This window comes from Bombus terrestris, chromosome 3 (genome assembly GCF_910591885.1).
Source record: "Bombus terrestris chromosome 3, iyBomTerr1.2, whole genome shotgun sequence".
Classification (NCBI taxonomy): Eukaryota; Metazoa; Arthropoda; class Insecta; order Hymenoptera; family Apidae; genus Bombus; species Bombus terrestris.
Window position 1 is genome coordinate 18,578,469 of NC_063271.1, and position 16,790 is coordinate 18,595,258.

General features: G+C 35.4%; 1 protein-coding gene across 6 annotated transcripts in view; it reads right to left on the minus strand.

Annotated features, from left to right (window-relative positions):
• The window catches only part of LOC100650548 (neuronal calcium sensor 2), a 71,755-nt gene that overhangs the window by 17,319 nt on the left and 37,646 nt on the right, over nt 1-16,790 (minus strand). Inside the window, exons 1-3 of one of the 6 annotated variants that reach the window (XM_003402823.3) lie at nt 15,686-15,829; nt 14,342-14,479; nt 14,095-14,189 (exon numbers count right to left, since the gene is read on the minus strand). The exons of 1 other annotated variant lie outside the window; for it this stretch is intronic. The gene's annotated coding sequence lies outside the window, so the exon portion shown is untranslated. Of the gene's footprint in view, nt 1-14,094; nt 14,190-14,341; nt 14,480-14,721; nt 14,896-15,082; nt 15,559-15,643; nt 15,830-16,790 lie in introns of those variants that run through there. 4 more of the 6 variants (XM_012319209.3, XM_012319211.3, XM_012319210.3 and 1 more) reach the window with 4 other exon arrangements.

Here is a 16,790-nt window from a genome sequence, read left to right on the forward strand (position 1 = left end):
GATTTTATAGAATGATGCGTATAAAATTTATGAATGGGAATGGCTGAGCAAACGCGATCGTAAATTATTTAGAAACAAGTGATAATCTGAGAAACAACGGACGTATTAAAATTTCAAAGAAAATTTTGTTGACGAGGATATTTTCTACGAGTACTTTTCAAGTCGTAAAAGTTTTATGTCGCGAGTATGAGTCGATATTATGGGGCAAGGAGTTGACTGTTCCAAGTTTTAGGTTTTAGTTTCGCCACATATATTATCAATTTTTATTCTCGGGATAGAATCTCAGCTCGTGGCTCTTGGATTCTTTGAAAATTTAGTATCGTTAGTACTAATCGGTTAAGTACATTTCTCGGCAAATTTTATTTGCCCTCTTTGAGTCTCACTGTCTTCCAGCTGTTCTTGTCTTTCGTTCTCTATTTTCTACCCAAGAGAATCGTGAAGTGGATTAAAGCGTCAAATGGACGTTGCAACTCTGTAAACCAAAGAAACAAGCTTAAACGTGTCAAAGGAAATCAAGTATTCCACGATTCACTGTCTCTTCGTTCCATGGGAATACATGTACATATCTTGGTTGTCTAAATATTAGGGAATTTCCTGACGACAAATTGTAAAATTAGAACAGTAGATGGAAAGTAGAGGAACACAGTAAGATGCTCAAGCTAGTAGGTAGACCTTAATGAAACAAACTTTCATGGTTCCATTACTGTTAAATTATTAGAACTGTACATTGTTACTGAACACGTTTTATGTAATATTCTATTCAAATGACAATTTTGTGTACCTTACGTTGGATCAGGTATTCGGATATAATTTCGTCTCGTCATTTACGTATCACGTAATGTTCTATTTAAATGATAATCTTACATAGGTTACTTCGATTCACATTTAATGTTAATAATACTTTGTATCCATAAACGCTAATTGCAGAAATAAATGGTAGAACATGATTTTAACAATTCTTCACAATTGAGGAGTTTTCTGGGGAAAGAGATAACGTGGTAATATAGCAAATGTTTTGTATGAAACTTCTGACACAGAATTTTTCATATCTTTTATGTTCGATAGACATATCGCAGATATTCTCAGACCAGGTGGTTGCAGATAATCGACAAAAGAATGCATAACAGCATAATCATAGACATAAAGGAAATTCCATAAGCATAAAAATTAATGGCAAAGTAACGAATGACGAAGATGTACCTATTGAATGAGTTAGATGCTTCAGACACCAATAATATAGAAATTGTACAAAGAAAGTAAAAGCCAAGAAAGAGAATTCATTGGAGCATTGAATCCTCGAAGGCAAACCAATATCTAGTAATATATGAAAGGAACAAAGATACAGATTCTCGTCTATCAGCACACGCGGCATACGGTTGCGTTTTTGACAAGAAACGAAAATTGAGAGGGAATCTGAAGCATGTTAAGGAGATATCAAGAGCAATAGAGGCAAGAGAACCAGCAGAATAAGAGGCAAAAAGAAAAGAAGAGAAAGAAAACTAACAAAATATGCCAAGGAATCTCACAATCAAACACTGAAATAAAACGCAAAAAGAAACCAGTCACGCACAAGAAATCGATTCGAATAATTTAGTAAGTCACATTCGGATTCTCATCAGAATGGAGAAATTTATAGTCGATAAATCGGACCTTCTATATCAATCCAGTTCATCGCTCATCCGATCAAACCAATTACCCAAGATTAATTTAGTGGGCAACATTCATTATAGGATCGTGTATCATACGATTTGATTTGCGAATACGATATACGCTGTTCATTAATAAGAATGAATAAAGTTTTATAATAAAAAATATCTTACAGCGCAAATAAATGTATAATATATTTTTTGTAAGATATATAGATATTTTGATATATCCCTTGTCTTGGATCAAGTTAGTTGATCAATAATATACTGTCGATTCCAAGTAGTGTATGGGTTTTGGTAGTTGTACTACTGGGAGCTTATTACATACTAGCTTGTAATGACTAGTAGTGGACAGTAATATCCCTATTGCGAGGGAGCTATCGAATATGACCATATTAATGAATCTCTGAGACTAGTCGTACAGGAACTACTGATAAGCAATGTTACAAGAAATTCCGTAATTTAATCGTTCGTTTCGATGTTATAAAACATTTTCGACTATGACCCTATAATAGCATAAGTTTGGCGATTAACTGTTTGGGCCACTCGTTTTACTAAATCGGTTAACAGAAGCAGCATATCTGTGCTTCCTGGAACGTACGTTATTTGATTTGTCGCAACCCTTATCTCTCCAATGTAGGCAACAAATAGTTTATGCACCATTCCTCACTTTTGTAGAAGTAAGAAACAACATTTGAGCACTAAGCTTCATGAAAAGTAGGTTGGGCGTGCCAGGCTCGTGGCATAGCTGCTATGTTCAGCAGATTTACACTGCCATCCCATAAATCACGGAAAACTTGCGAATTTTGAGCATAAGCTTCAATAAAGTAGGTTTATATAAAATCCTCAAAACGTACAAAAAGGATGTCATTTATAGATATTTTCGGATAGCGAACTTTGACGCTATTTTTCGAACAAGCGACGCTTATTTTCAATGGATCTTTTTTTAAACTAACTTAATAGCTGGGTTACTTTCTTTGTAGGTGCCCTGTGGTTCATAAACGATAGTACAAGTTCCTAAACTTTTATCTGTGGGGCCATTTTAAATGTATAATTTTCAGTGAACCACTTACTTTGTTAAGCGAATTGAGACAAAGAATCGGAAACTGTTGGCGGCAGATGAGAGAAAACAGTTAGGAATCTTCCAACGTGTGTGTGCTTTCACAAAGAAATACACTAAAGTGAGTGTTAAAATGGACCGAACTGAACATATGTTATTGTAACTGTAACATTGTAACTGTTGTAACTGCGAAACTAATGATATTTCGACCCACATTCATTAAGACCTTTTTGCTTGTTGAGGTGAGTAATACATGCTCCTGAAGTTTGACTTCAATTTCATCGATTGAAGACTAGAATTTTGTATAATATACACATGCATTATTTTATTCTTACAGGAGAACTTTCATAAATCTAGCTACATGAGTGATATTAGCATCAGCTTTCTAAAGGCCCAGGAAGGAACAATAGAGAGACACAAACCTAATTTTCTTAGGGTAGAAATCATTTATATTGAAATAACCTCTGCAATTAATACGATTATAACAGACATTTAGAGACGTTAAATTCAACGGTATCCATTTTGCGGTATTTAATTCTCCACAGTTAAATTATTGAATTGCAGCGTATCAGATTCATGTAAAATTCAGACAATTAGCAGCAAAGTCTTTGTTGTCACTTTGTAAATCTCCACTGCTAACTAGAACTGCTTCAAAGAGAAAATAGGATTACCAGAAAAAGTACAATAAATTCAAGCGCTACAGTTAATTTATACTTAGAACGCTACAGAAAATCAGGTTATCAGAGGAAATTACACGTTATAATATTCACTAGGTGAAATCTTTATTTATTATTGTTAAATATTCTTAATCATTTTGACAAAAATATATGTAGATTTGAACGGAAAAACATCCGCAGTCTAGTGATAACACATTGCTTATTACCTCGTTGCAAATACACGGTAATTGCCTCAGCATCATTATTTAGCATCTGACAGGAAAGTTAGGGAACCCGGAAATTGAAAAAAGTACGAAACTTTGTGTGCAAGTAGAGTAGGTCAACCGCAACACAAATCTACTTTTTTTCAGGATCATAATGCGATTTTAGAGGATGAAATCATGCCTTGAAGAAAATGCAGAAATTTCAGAAAATTTTTTAAACAAAAATGTCTTTTACATATGATGTTCCACTAACTACAATCGCGATTTATATTAAAATTATTTTTAAGGACATGTAAATAAAGTCGTCAAATTTTGTGATCTAAGGTCACGGTTGATTTATGGTTGCCGGTAATTGATTTTTCAATTTGTAGATTTTCGGAACCAAGCTGTTTGGAATAAAAATGACTTGTAGCAAAACAGTGAACGATCGTAATGCGGAAAGTCATAAATACTGAAGGATCGACAGCCCCGGTTTTCACTCTTAAAGCAATTGCCCAACCCCCGAAAGATAGATTGAGCTGGAAAGGAAATGATGCGACAGCGATCTGCATTGGCCGGCGCACGCAGACGCGCAGCAACTGCAATCAATATACATGTAGATATCTGTAGCCTTAAATCCAGATACCATCAAATCTGTTAACACGTGGACGATATTTGATATCGAAAGAAAAAGAAAAAGTATAAAAATACGAAAAGACTGAGATACTGAGCGATGACGTCAAATAAAAGAGCAGTATCGTTCAAGTAGATGATGGATAACGATAACAACTTTACGATAACATCATTTGATAGGAAATATTTTAATATTTTTAGAAGATCCCCAATACACAATCAAAATGATAAACTATGCGTATAAATAATGATCTTTTAGACAAATCCTTTATATATGTAAACTTCTGGTAAATTAGTATTATGGGAGTGTACAAAAATAATAAAATTATGTATTAATATCAGACCTAGAATAGTCATAGATAGTCAGTACACGTATCGTCGACATTGGGTCTTGTCACATGAATTTCCTCCGCTTACAACACAAGTAGTAGCTCCAGTGAAGCATTAGATATTATAAACAGACATATCATGGATATGTCCACCGTTGCACTAACATGGTCTATCGTGGGAAGTCACATCGGATAGCATTGAAGACATACTCGTTGGATTGGAGACATACTCTACTTTGGCTTCTGGTTTCCTAACTCAATGGATGAACAGATAACTTTCTTAACTCTCGACCTTTAACCCAGCGTAAACCCACTATGACTTTTGAGTGACATACCACAGCTGGATATTCACAGCTAAATACTTCACAGGAAGTGATGCTTCTATTTTCCGATACATTAAGCTATTTAAAACGAACTTCTAAAGTATCTTATTGAAGTTTCTAAAAATAAGAAAGATATCGAATTGAAGCATTCGTTACGTTTTCTTCTTTTGGTGATGTTTTTGAAGAACATTGTTTCTACTATTCTTAACCAAGTTTCACACCCAAAAAGTTACGTTTCAAATTAAATGTTATATTTTAGCGGGCATTTTGATAAAAATTTGTTGGGATCGATAAGTTCTAGTCTAAAAGACTTCTCTAGCTTAGAGAATAGAACATTTAGTAACTTACATCTGTGTTTTGCCATCTGTCTGTGTTCTCGTTATACAGGAAATTTTACAAATTATTTGTCCAAGATTTTGAAGTAATTAAACAGCTTTCTTTGTGCCAGTAAAGAGAGAAACAATGTAGAAATTGGCATACTCGACAAGTTGCACGTTATTTTACAGGAAAGCGTGTATCGCTATTCCCATTTCCTGGGTCCATTCACATGTAGATAACAAAGCTGAACGGTAATCGATAAGCTGCCGTATGGAAATAAAAAACTTCCCGCAGTTTAATAGAAATCTTCGCTTCGCGTTATGGTCAATCGAACTGCACTCAATTTAACGGTACAAATTTATGGATCAATATCTACAAAAAGTTTAATGCCTTCCTTGGATCTCTATATTCAACTGCTTCTACTATAAAGTTTTGTATAAATAAAATTTTGTTTTTTCGTAGTTTCGAATTTAACAAATAATAGTACGACGTAACCAGCATTGGAAACTATACTCAAAATAGGAAATTTTTTTACTTTATTTATTTTATTTTATCTGGTTGCCAAATTTGTTTTCAATTTGATAGGATTGTTCTACTTTTAATTCTGTATAGAGGACAACAGTCATAGATGGATAGATTCGAATGCTTTTATACCGACACGTGAAATTACTTTACCACCAAACTCGATTGCATCCTTTTAACGTGCAAAAAGTATACTTGTTCATAGCAGAAGTTTTTTAAGCGAAGCTTTCGAGATATTCCAATTTCCTCCGAATCGGAAGCACCAATTTCTCGGTAGTGTAACTCTGCAATTTCATTCTTTAATCCATCCTTGTAAAAGAAACAAATGAACAACGGATTTTGTTGATGGCAAGTTGAGAAGTTTCTACAATAAGGGTACAACGCTTCAGAAAAGTTTTAAAAGGAAAGCAGCGGAGCAGGAGCCACGTTGCATCGTGTCTGCATACTTGGCTTTTGTTATTTTTCATTCTTCGGAATAAAAAATTTGCTATTTTTACGATGCTAAACGACCTGAAAAAGAAGAAATAAAACGAGATACAACTCGATTGTTTTTACTCAGGAAACTTCAAGCCGAATCGTTTTATCGTATCCTTCGATCGATCGACCGCAAAACCGACTTGTTTCAACCAATTAAGAGTCATCGGGAGTCGCTATAATTTACCGGTACAGTGCATGCACACGGCCGCTCTGCAGGTTCTTCTTCAACTACGTTAAAAATAAACTCGTTAGTTTGCTATCGGAACTCTGTGTTTCATCGATAGCGGTGACGAGATCGATACAGCCACGGAAAAATAGGGCGGACGTGTTTATCGAACGTGTATTCGAATTTGATTTGACATGTGGGAAACTGTAAAATATTCATCTGAAAAATGTTCCGATAAACTACGTATCAAATAAAAAACATCGCGGCGCAGACAAGTTCACATTAGGTTGTATGATAAGTTTGTTTCAATTCCTTTAAGAGCGATAAGGATCGTTACTTTTATACCAGATCTACTTAGATAACAATTAATTAATTTGCTATCTCTTAATAATTGTCAATGGCATTCTTTTTTAATATTTCTGTGAACTTCGTGGAGTACCTACCTCTCCGAATCATATCAAAAAATGAATGCGATTCTATTATCAATTTAAATTTAAAAGCCTTCCTTGTGAAAAACGAACGACCTTATTATACAAGTTAATGCATCTCTCGTTATTTTATATAGGATTATGCGGTGCACTCAAAAAGTCCTCTGACTGTTGCCATATAGAGAAAAATTTATTGTTCACTGTTTAGAGTATATACTATATACACTATGCTATTATTTAATTTCGCGTCCTCAAAACGAGTTCTTTCCATGACTACATTTATACATAAGTTCGAAGGAGGAAAACGATGGTCGGTGGCAGTAATCGATTTGCGAACCAAAAATGAAGAGACAAACATTGAGCTGTAAGACGTGGCATTATGTATGTAACAAAAGCCACTTGTCGTATTGGTGCATACAGCAGTACAAACTAAAGATTGTAAATGGTATTTCAGAAGAAGAATTTTCCAGATATGTTACACAAATGTACGAACGTTGCCAACAGTGTGTAGAAAGAAAAGGGGGCTATATTACGCGTTATATAATAATAGATCGAGGCATAAATAGCGAGATTCGTTAGTCATTGTTCTATTAAATTTTCGTGGTGAGAAACTGTGAAAGTGAGAAAAAAGAAAAGAGAAAGAGTGATGAGCGAATAAGGAAATGAAGTGAGTCACGAACAATTGCAAGAGGGAGAGCACCACCTCCTCTCATTACAATATAGCGTCTATGTGCATTAAAATTCTCGGTATAGAACACTAAAGTTTCCCTTTGTGAGGATATAATACGTATTTTAATGAAAGTATCGTGATACACCGCTTTAATTATCACTTGTTTATGTAAGAGCACTTGGCTTTGTACTGCTCTGTCAGATGATCCAGAAAGTTGCTGCGATTTCTTTCCGTGCGACTACGCTCTTATTTTCCAACTCGAAATAAGTATAAAATAGTACTTTTATGTTTTGAAAATTAACGAAAGTAGATTTCATAGTCTGACTAAAACTGTTTTTTTATAGACATTATCCATGTGTGGTTTCTAAAAATATTGAAAATTGGACACTGAAGATATATTTTCTGGACGAAAACTATTATGTGACGAGATGTCTTCTAAAATTAGAAATGTAATCTGCCGTTCGTAAGACGTAATAGCAACTTTCGACGCCTCGCTCTATTCGTTTTCGTTGGTCCAAGTGGGATTCAAAGTTGGTAACAAGACTAGTTCTCGCAAACTATAAGAATTTACTGAGCACTATTTTTTCCGAGAAAAGATCCCGGGGCTCGTTCTGGAAAATCCTCGAGCTTCGAAACGGTTGTTTCAAATCTTACAAAATCACCATGTAGACGTGTCCCGGATCCTTTTGTGGATACACACTCCCTGTAGATTGCTTATCCGCAAGCCTCCGACCCTTTCACGGTTTTGATGAGTATGTCAACACGTCCGCGATACCGCATTTTCTTTCTTGTGTACTTGTACAAATGCGAACGCAATCATTTTCGTCACTGGCTATGCTCTCTACTTTATATAATACAGTCTGAAACTCAGATTCCATGTGGAATTCTATCTAGTGCTAAAAAATACACGACTAGGTAATAATTTTCCCTAATTAACCCTAATTTGAAGGAACATTGGTAGGTTCTTGTAATACTTTTCTATGTACAATACAAATTTAAATATTTATACGAATATATAAAATATTTTGAATCTTTCCAGTGTAGCGTATGAAAAACTCTAAGATATAGTAATGTAAATTTCATTGCCTCAGTTAAGAATATTAATTGTGATAATTATAAAATTGTTTTACAAGTGTTAAAAGATATTGAATCTGTTGAATCATTACTTGATTTATATGATTTTTGAGAAAGTAGTAAACGGTGACAGTTTGATTATCAATTTGGTCATTTCCTTTGCAATCATATAATATTTAAAAAAACATATTTGGTAGATATGTATCACCGTTTGCAATATTCATAGTATTGTTTATATTCTTCGTTCACTAGGGTCGTCAACTCAACGTTCATGAATTTCCTCGGAATCGGATGGTTCCTCCTCAAATGCTTCTCCTGGGACTTTCCCTTCCTCTCGTCCCTTTTTCGTTATATAACCCCCGTTTTACCCTCGAGTGTCTCGTAAAAAGTATAAAAATCCCACGAAGTCATATCTGCCAATATTACTTCGAGCTGTCAATTTTCACCAAGTTTTCAGTATACATATTGTTCCAATAAGTTTCCGACCAAAATGTAGCACTAGGCTAACTAAAGTTTTTGAAATGTGAAATGTTATGTTAGAGCAGACTAATCCCATTGCTCTCAATGCTTCAAATAATTTTCTATGAATTGTTAAAATAGTTCCTTGTAATGTTATACGTTTATTTAGATTTTTCATTTACGACTGAATACAGGTAGTATATACGGTATAGGAACTAGACATTTAACCAGCTGGTTAAAAATAACTCAAAACTTTGCTTGTAGAAACATTTGTTTGATAGTTTCAATAGCTTTCTCTTTCGGATAGTATTTCATTCACTGCACATACGCAAGCTCTAGATTTATGAATCTGATGTTTCCAGAAAGACACAGCTTTTAGTTGTTTCAATTCTGTCTACTTGCTTTCAAAAAGTGAGATACGAACAATTGTTGGATTAAATACAATTAAACTAATAGAGAATAAATCAAGGTTAAAAAAGCAATAAAATGTCCTAAATTATATCGCATTAAATCTGGTTAAAATTTCAGAGGTTTAACAAAAGTGCTTTGTCAATGGAACGATATTTCTGTCTGAATTTCCGGCAATTTTGTTTGTTATGTACTTTATGACGTTCGCGCAATTATTAACGAAAATTGGATACACGCACTAGCTTTCTAGGAGAGTGCAATTACGAATCTCGTTACGAGCTGCATATGCTTTTTTCTAAACACCTGGAAAGCCTTGATGCGGAAAAACATCAAGTGACTGTAAGTGCGAGCAGAGATTTAACGCGCAAACGCCTCGGTAAGTAATCATAGAAGCCCATAAAATTGTCAAAGAAATACAAATCTATGTGTAATACATGAATTATCTCGCGCTCAGTCTATTTCGCAGTACGTAACAATTTCGTGTCTCCTAACTCAAAGTTATTTCTATTTATTTCGAGTAATTACTATAGCACGGTTGTTTATGCAAACGTACTTTTTTAGGAATTAACGAAATGAAAATTACACAGAGAGCTCTGTTTAATACAATCTTCGTTGTCGTGTACATGTGACTTGTGACATTAAACGTCGATTTAAAAAAGAGATTAGAAAAGTAAAAATAATCGTTGATAATTTTCTTTTAGAAAACAAACAGAATTCTAGTATCAGAGAGGTAATAGAATTGAAAACGTGTAGTAGATTTGTCTATCAGTGGAACCTTTATCGCCATACAGCCTCTATCATTTGTAATATGTAAATCATTTGTTAACGACAAAAAAAAAAGAAGGGATGTTTACGCGCTTTCCATATGTCCGTATTTCTTTTTGCGCGCGTGATACTTCTTAACCGCACAATTGACATAATGGCCAATTTGGAGTCAGAATGGAGAAACCTCTTCGGTACATGCACCGAGCTCGCAGATAGATCCTTGTTACGAGTAGTATAGCAGTGCTGTTTGCAGACAGTGACGCGGTTTTGCCAGCGTGTTCCGCGGTCGCATATTTTTCACGTCACGTTTAACCCTTTCAGCGGTATGGCCGTACATGTATACTTGAACATATGCAGGTCAAATAGAATGACTAATTTCACCATTTATTTGTGATCTTGTTTCTGTTGATAGGTAATAAATATGAAGACAGTAACAGATATTAAGCCCTTTAAAAAAAAAATTTAATTGCTCGATACTTGTTTTTTTTTTTTTTTTTGCAAGAATAAGAATATTTCTGCAGGAATCACTCTTTACCGAATCGAAAAAAGGTATGTGAATGAATCCGCGAATGCGCAGCTTTTCAGGAAGTATGAAAGGACTGGAATTGAGAAGGAAATCGAGTGAAAAAGACTGATAAGAAAGAATTTCAATGTTTCATTTTCTTGGGAAAAGGAAGGAACTTCAGAGTTTAAATATGAGAAAATGTTTTTCACATGGGAAATAAAAGTACATGAAAACAAAAATAATATTACAACATATAAACTGTTCCAGTTTTCTTCCGTCAAACGAGGCTTCTTTATTCTATAAAGCAAAGATAAGAAGAAAAAATGTAAACATAGGATCATAAAATATAAGAACTGAACTCGTGATCGTGAGTTTCTTGTTGATTTGAAAATAACTGTCTCTTCCAAAACTTCGAACTATTAATGAACTGAATAATTTCGTATAATACACGATTCGTTGAATACTGGTTGTAATGGATAAGTAGAGCTGCTTTTCAAGAAAGGCAACCGAGATTTCCATAACATTCTTAGAAGGTCTGAAAATGTCAAGAAAGGACGAGAAATGTCGATGAATGGGTGGCCGTTAGTTCAACATCGGCACACAATGTTCAGCTTTTGATCGCGTATAGGTGTTATCCTCCCTTATATTCGACCTATTTTTGTGAAGGCGACTTATGATTTGAATTTGAGAACATCGACTAACTTTAGAACGCGTGGTACTTCATGGTAATATAAAAAGATTTTTCGCCAGAGTAAACGTTTTTCCTGAACGAAAATATACATTCTGTACTTGCTATCAATCACAATCTAAATACCAAAGAATCCGCTTTGTTAAAACAGGTTTATATCTTAAGATTACTTCGCATCGCGTAGCAACGTTCCTTTCACCAATTTTGTATTAGAATGTACACGTATATAGATCATTATATATTTAAACGAAAGATTGTATGTATACCTAAAGACACAAATTTCTAGATAAAAGATGATTTAACTACATTTAACATGTATATTTCATTAACTTTGAGATACCAAACTGACCAAAATGAAGCATGGTAGATTTTCTGTCTTTTACAATTACCAAAAGTATTCTGTTTGTGAAATAATTGACATTTATTAATAAATTCTTAACACAATAACGCAAACTCTTAGCGAATCGATCATTAATTGATTCTTTTAGGCCGTTTAATTTTATCTATAGTTATTCTATAAAAGTAATGTTTTAATTGAAGTCATTTGCTTGTTTCACCAACGAGCACAAGTTGACGTTATTCAACGTTAATAGAGGCTATGGCACCGGGACGTTAAAGGTGATCTAGAACACGAGCGACAGAAACGATGTCGATGGCATTTATACATATTCAAGTATACCGTCTTCGGAATACGTTGTGCTTGATACAAACAAAGAAGGCGTAAAACTGGTCATGCCATTCCAATCCGGTCGGTATTACATAATTGCTAGATTTCTTTCTGTGCCAGTCTCAATGATAATCTTTATACTATACAAGAAATATCACGAAGTGTTCTTTTTTGTAACAATTTCATTTTTGGATTGAACGAGGCACTGTTTGATTTGAAAAATATTAAAAACATGACATTTTTATCTATATCAGAAATTTCACCTGATGAAGTTAGTTGTTAGGCGGACGGAGATACTAAACAAACATTTTTGACACAATTACTTTGGGCAATCGTTTCCATAATCTAGGTTGATTTGATATCGTACGTGTCCGATTACTTTTCTCGAGGCAGGAGAAATCGGGAGAGATTTGCTCTGGATCCGGAGAGTTCTTGCTCGGCGAGCAATTCGATTTCGATCAGATATTAAACTATATTAAACGGTGTTCACGAGTTGGGATTACCTTGCCATTGAATTGACGAAATGTTCAATATAATGCCGCTGAGGATGATATTATCGTCTTATTGCTTCTACCACATTACCCAAGTTTAAATAGTTCGAGCAGAAAAGGCGCGTCGTTCCGTGGTTTTCTCACAAGGCAATTAAACGATTCATAACAATTCTTATATGTATGCTACCTTCTCGCTGACACAAACAACCCTACCACAGAGTCACTCGAGTCATTATCCTAATTTTAATATTTTTTCATCGTAAACCTGAACATATTTTTTCGTTATTACATATATATGTCTCATTACATAAACAAGCTTGGTTATTCTGCCTACAGTTCAAGATGAATTTTAAAATGTTGAAATTTAGCTGATTCTAATAATACTTTCTTGTTCTAACGTAATCGTTTTATTTTTCAAGTTTATGACCGAATTAAACTTTCATCGTAAATCTATACGAAACAATCAGAAACACCATCAAAGTCACTTATGCTTCCCTCTGTTTTTGTAAGCAACTCTGAACGACGGTAATTTCAGAGGTACTCAGTTCCTGACTGCGGAGCCGGGATGAATTATTCAAGATCGATTTGTGACAGATAGTCATCTGTATCGAAAGTTCATAGCATAGAAACTGATTGGAATGTCAAGGATAAGCACTGTATGTTGTACCGGAGATTGAACTGAACAGAAGGAATATTTTTAAATCGCTTTTACATTAAGTTTGCACTTAAGTATAATTCGTTTTTGATATATATTGTTTAATGGTATTATATATACCATTATATATATAGATATATATTATATATATATATATATATATATATATATATATATATATATATTATACATATTATTACATATATATATATTATATATACAAACAGAAATTTCAACCAAAGTATCTCTCTCGTGGTATCTGATAACAAGAATTCGGTTATACCACAATAATCAAACTAGCAACGCCTCGACTTTCTTCAAAGTAATATATCGATCTATCTAGAACTGCAACGGCTTTGCGAGCAAATATATACTTTAGGCTCGTTGCCACCCTCTTATAAGTAAAAGGGTATTATTATGCATGATCATGGAACAATCTGCATAGTGAAAAATGATTGTTTAAAAAGGCATGCTTCGAAGAGAAATACTCAAACAAGCTACGATGCATATGCGTGACGATAAAATATTCATAATACGAATATATCTCTTGTACGATAACATCAGTTTTTATTGCTAGATACGAGAATGGGTGACAATTTCTATCTAAAATATTTCATTACAGAAATGTTTAATGAGGCAATAAATATAAAAACATAGATATATGATAATATAAAATGGATATGTGTATTATATCAATATTGTTTTCCTTATATATAATTCAATTTTCCTTATATACAATTAATTAATGTCAAATTTATACTTTTGTACAAATAATGAAAAATACAGATCTTTCCTGGGTAACCAATAGTTAAGCGAAGCAACCAAAGTAACAATGGAATGAACACACAATTACTTTCGTTTCACCCGATGATATTTCAGACGTTAAAGCGGTAGGTTCCTCTCGTAGTCTGTTGCTTTGCAAGCCGTTGGAAATAATTTGAATCATCTTACCGGCTACGATCTACGTAGGCAGTTTTACGACGCACGAGACCTTGTTGCTGTTTCGTGGCAATTCCAGGCTTCTCTCCTTCGTGATACTTCGGACCCTTGTAGAGAATACACGATAAAATGGTAAAGTACGTACGTAAATACGCGAACTTGTGCACGCGAATTGAAACTGTGATCAGTGAGTAATGCAATAACGAATCTGACGAACCGATGAGAGTAGCTTTTTCCTGCAGTTTTCAAAGACACCCACCTTTTATTTCACAACACACGACCGAATTCTAGTTTCTACGACACTTGGTCTCCACTCTTCTCGCCTATCCCCTCCGCTATCCTCTATGTACACGCATAATTTACCGACGACTCGGCTAACGTGAAACACTCACGCATCCTGTGAACGACCAATTAAAAAAAGGCAATTATATTATTTCGGTAATTTAAATAGTATTTATGGCAATGTGCGACGACATCGAGGGCAGACGGAATAAGGAGAAACAGAGCACGGGAGGGTTATGCATCGTCGATAAGCCGCGGATAAGCAATCTTTTCTTTCCGATCTAACGTTCCGACGATCAGGAGTCCCGTACAAAAGAAAGGAAGAAGATAAGAAAAGATAAGAAGATTCAAATTTACCGAAAGTCATCCCTATTTTCGTTAGATACTACGACAGTCCGAATTGTTCTACATTCTGAATTCTTCGAAACTGAAATTGTTCGCAGAAGTGTTAGGAGTACACTCGAGGTTTCCTTTATCTCTGTTCCTTCGTCTTTTCTTCCCTTCTTTTCACCAGGGACCGGCCCTGTTCGTTCACTTTTTCGCCATTTCAAGAACAATTACACAAGTCTCAAAGGCAATTAGCCTGGCACTCGAACGTCAACGGGAACCATACCACTATCGCGCCCTACCCCAAACCTAAACCGTAGTACTCCGCGGCTTAGACGCCACCTCTCCCCCACCCTCACCCCCTCTCTCTTTATCTCTCCCCTTTTCTCACTCTATTCTCTTTGTACTCGTCTGTGAAGGTACGTTAACGACAACAACATCGGCGTCGATTGTTCCGACGAACGTCCTGACGCGCCTCATATTTCTGTCTCCGTGAACGAGCGTGCGTACTCGCTTCTCTAGGTGACGATCATCGTCGAGGACACACAACGAACACTCTCGCTTCCTGTCTGTATTCGTTGTCCTTTCTTCCGACTCATCGACATTGTACGCTCATACGTACAGAAATCGATCGCGTTTACAGCGATCGAACCATAATTCCTGATTTTACGTGTCGTTACAGCCAGAGAAAGAGACAGACAGACAAAGAGAGAGAGACAGAGAGAGGCAGAGAGAAGGAAGGAAGGAAAAGTGATTGATAATAATAAAAAAAAAAAGTCAGAATGACAGGGAGAAGAAAAGGGAGAAGTAATTGTAGACGAGTGAATGGAAAAGCATAAAAGAAGAAAGGTAAACGAAAGAGATGGATGGATAAAGCGAGAGGTAAAGTAGAGGAGAGAGGAGAAAGAGTAGAGAGAAGAAAGTACGAAGGGGAAAGAACAAATAGACGCACAGAAACGATTTGAAAGGAAATCTCTATGGATCTATACGCAACTCTATCGAACGCGTGTCTTTGGTATCACGTACGAATGCGGCGGAGCTACTAGCTAGCGCGAGGTAAAAGAGACGAAGCGAGGTTCTCCCTGAAGCTGATCCTGCGTGCTAAACGAGCCGCCTCCGCTGCCACCCGGCCCCCACCTTTTCCTTGTCCGTTCCCCACCAACCCCCAGTCCCAACTTCGCGCATCCCACCCACAGCATAACGGCGGCCTCCACCACCGTCACGACCCACCGCTATTCTAACCTCTACCGCATCCACCACCGACGGCGCTGCTCGCTACGTTACCGTTTTCTTCCTTCGTTACCTTCTTTTCCTTCTTCTCCTCCTTTCTATATCTTGTTCCTTCCTGTTACGTGCTCATCGTCGTTTACATCATTACGTATACAGTTTTATTTTAAATTCTCATACACTGATTTCTTGGCGGCAGAACAGTCACAGAAAAACACAAAGTACTGTTCGTGGAACCGTTCACCAACTGCACGTAGCCAAAGAACGACAAATGTGTAGTATCCGTAGTTTCGCGTTTTATATTTTTCACTTCTATGTTTTTCATGGATACAACGAGTTCATCTTCTGGTGTATACGGTATATAGACGTTCAATTTTTAACGCATACAGTATATTGACATTTAGGAGTGCGTTTTTCCATTTCCATGAATAGATAAAGCTAGCGACGTTTATTTTACCCTGGAAAATTGCTCTTTCTTCGTGTACACAGATAATATTTATAGTAGTCATCCACGTGTATAATTATTCATAACTCCTTCTTGTTACGTCTTTATACCTGCTTGCTATTACTAATTTTTATTACTTGAAAATTACTAAATTATCAAATTTGTTTTACAAATAATACAGTCGCGTAAAACAAGCAATTGACAAAGCATTTATGCACTCAGAATTAAATATAAAATCCCATAATCAATGATATAATTAAAACGCGGATATTTTTATGTAAATACGCTTCCGAGTAAATTTCGAAATATTACACATTCTCCTTTCACTCTTTCTTTCTTTCTGAAGAATTTGCAAATTCTTGGAATGAATGTACCTTTGTGCATGAGAATAACGTAGCAATAAATCTTTATTGAATGAGTACCGATT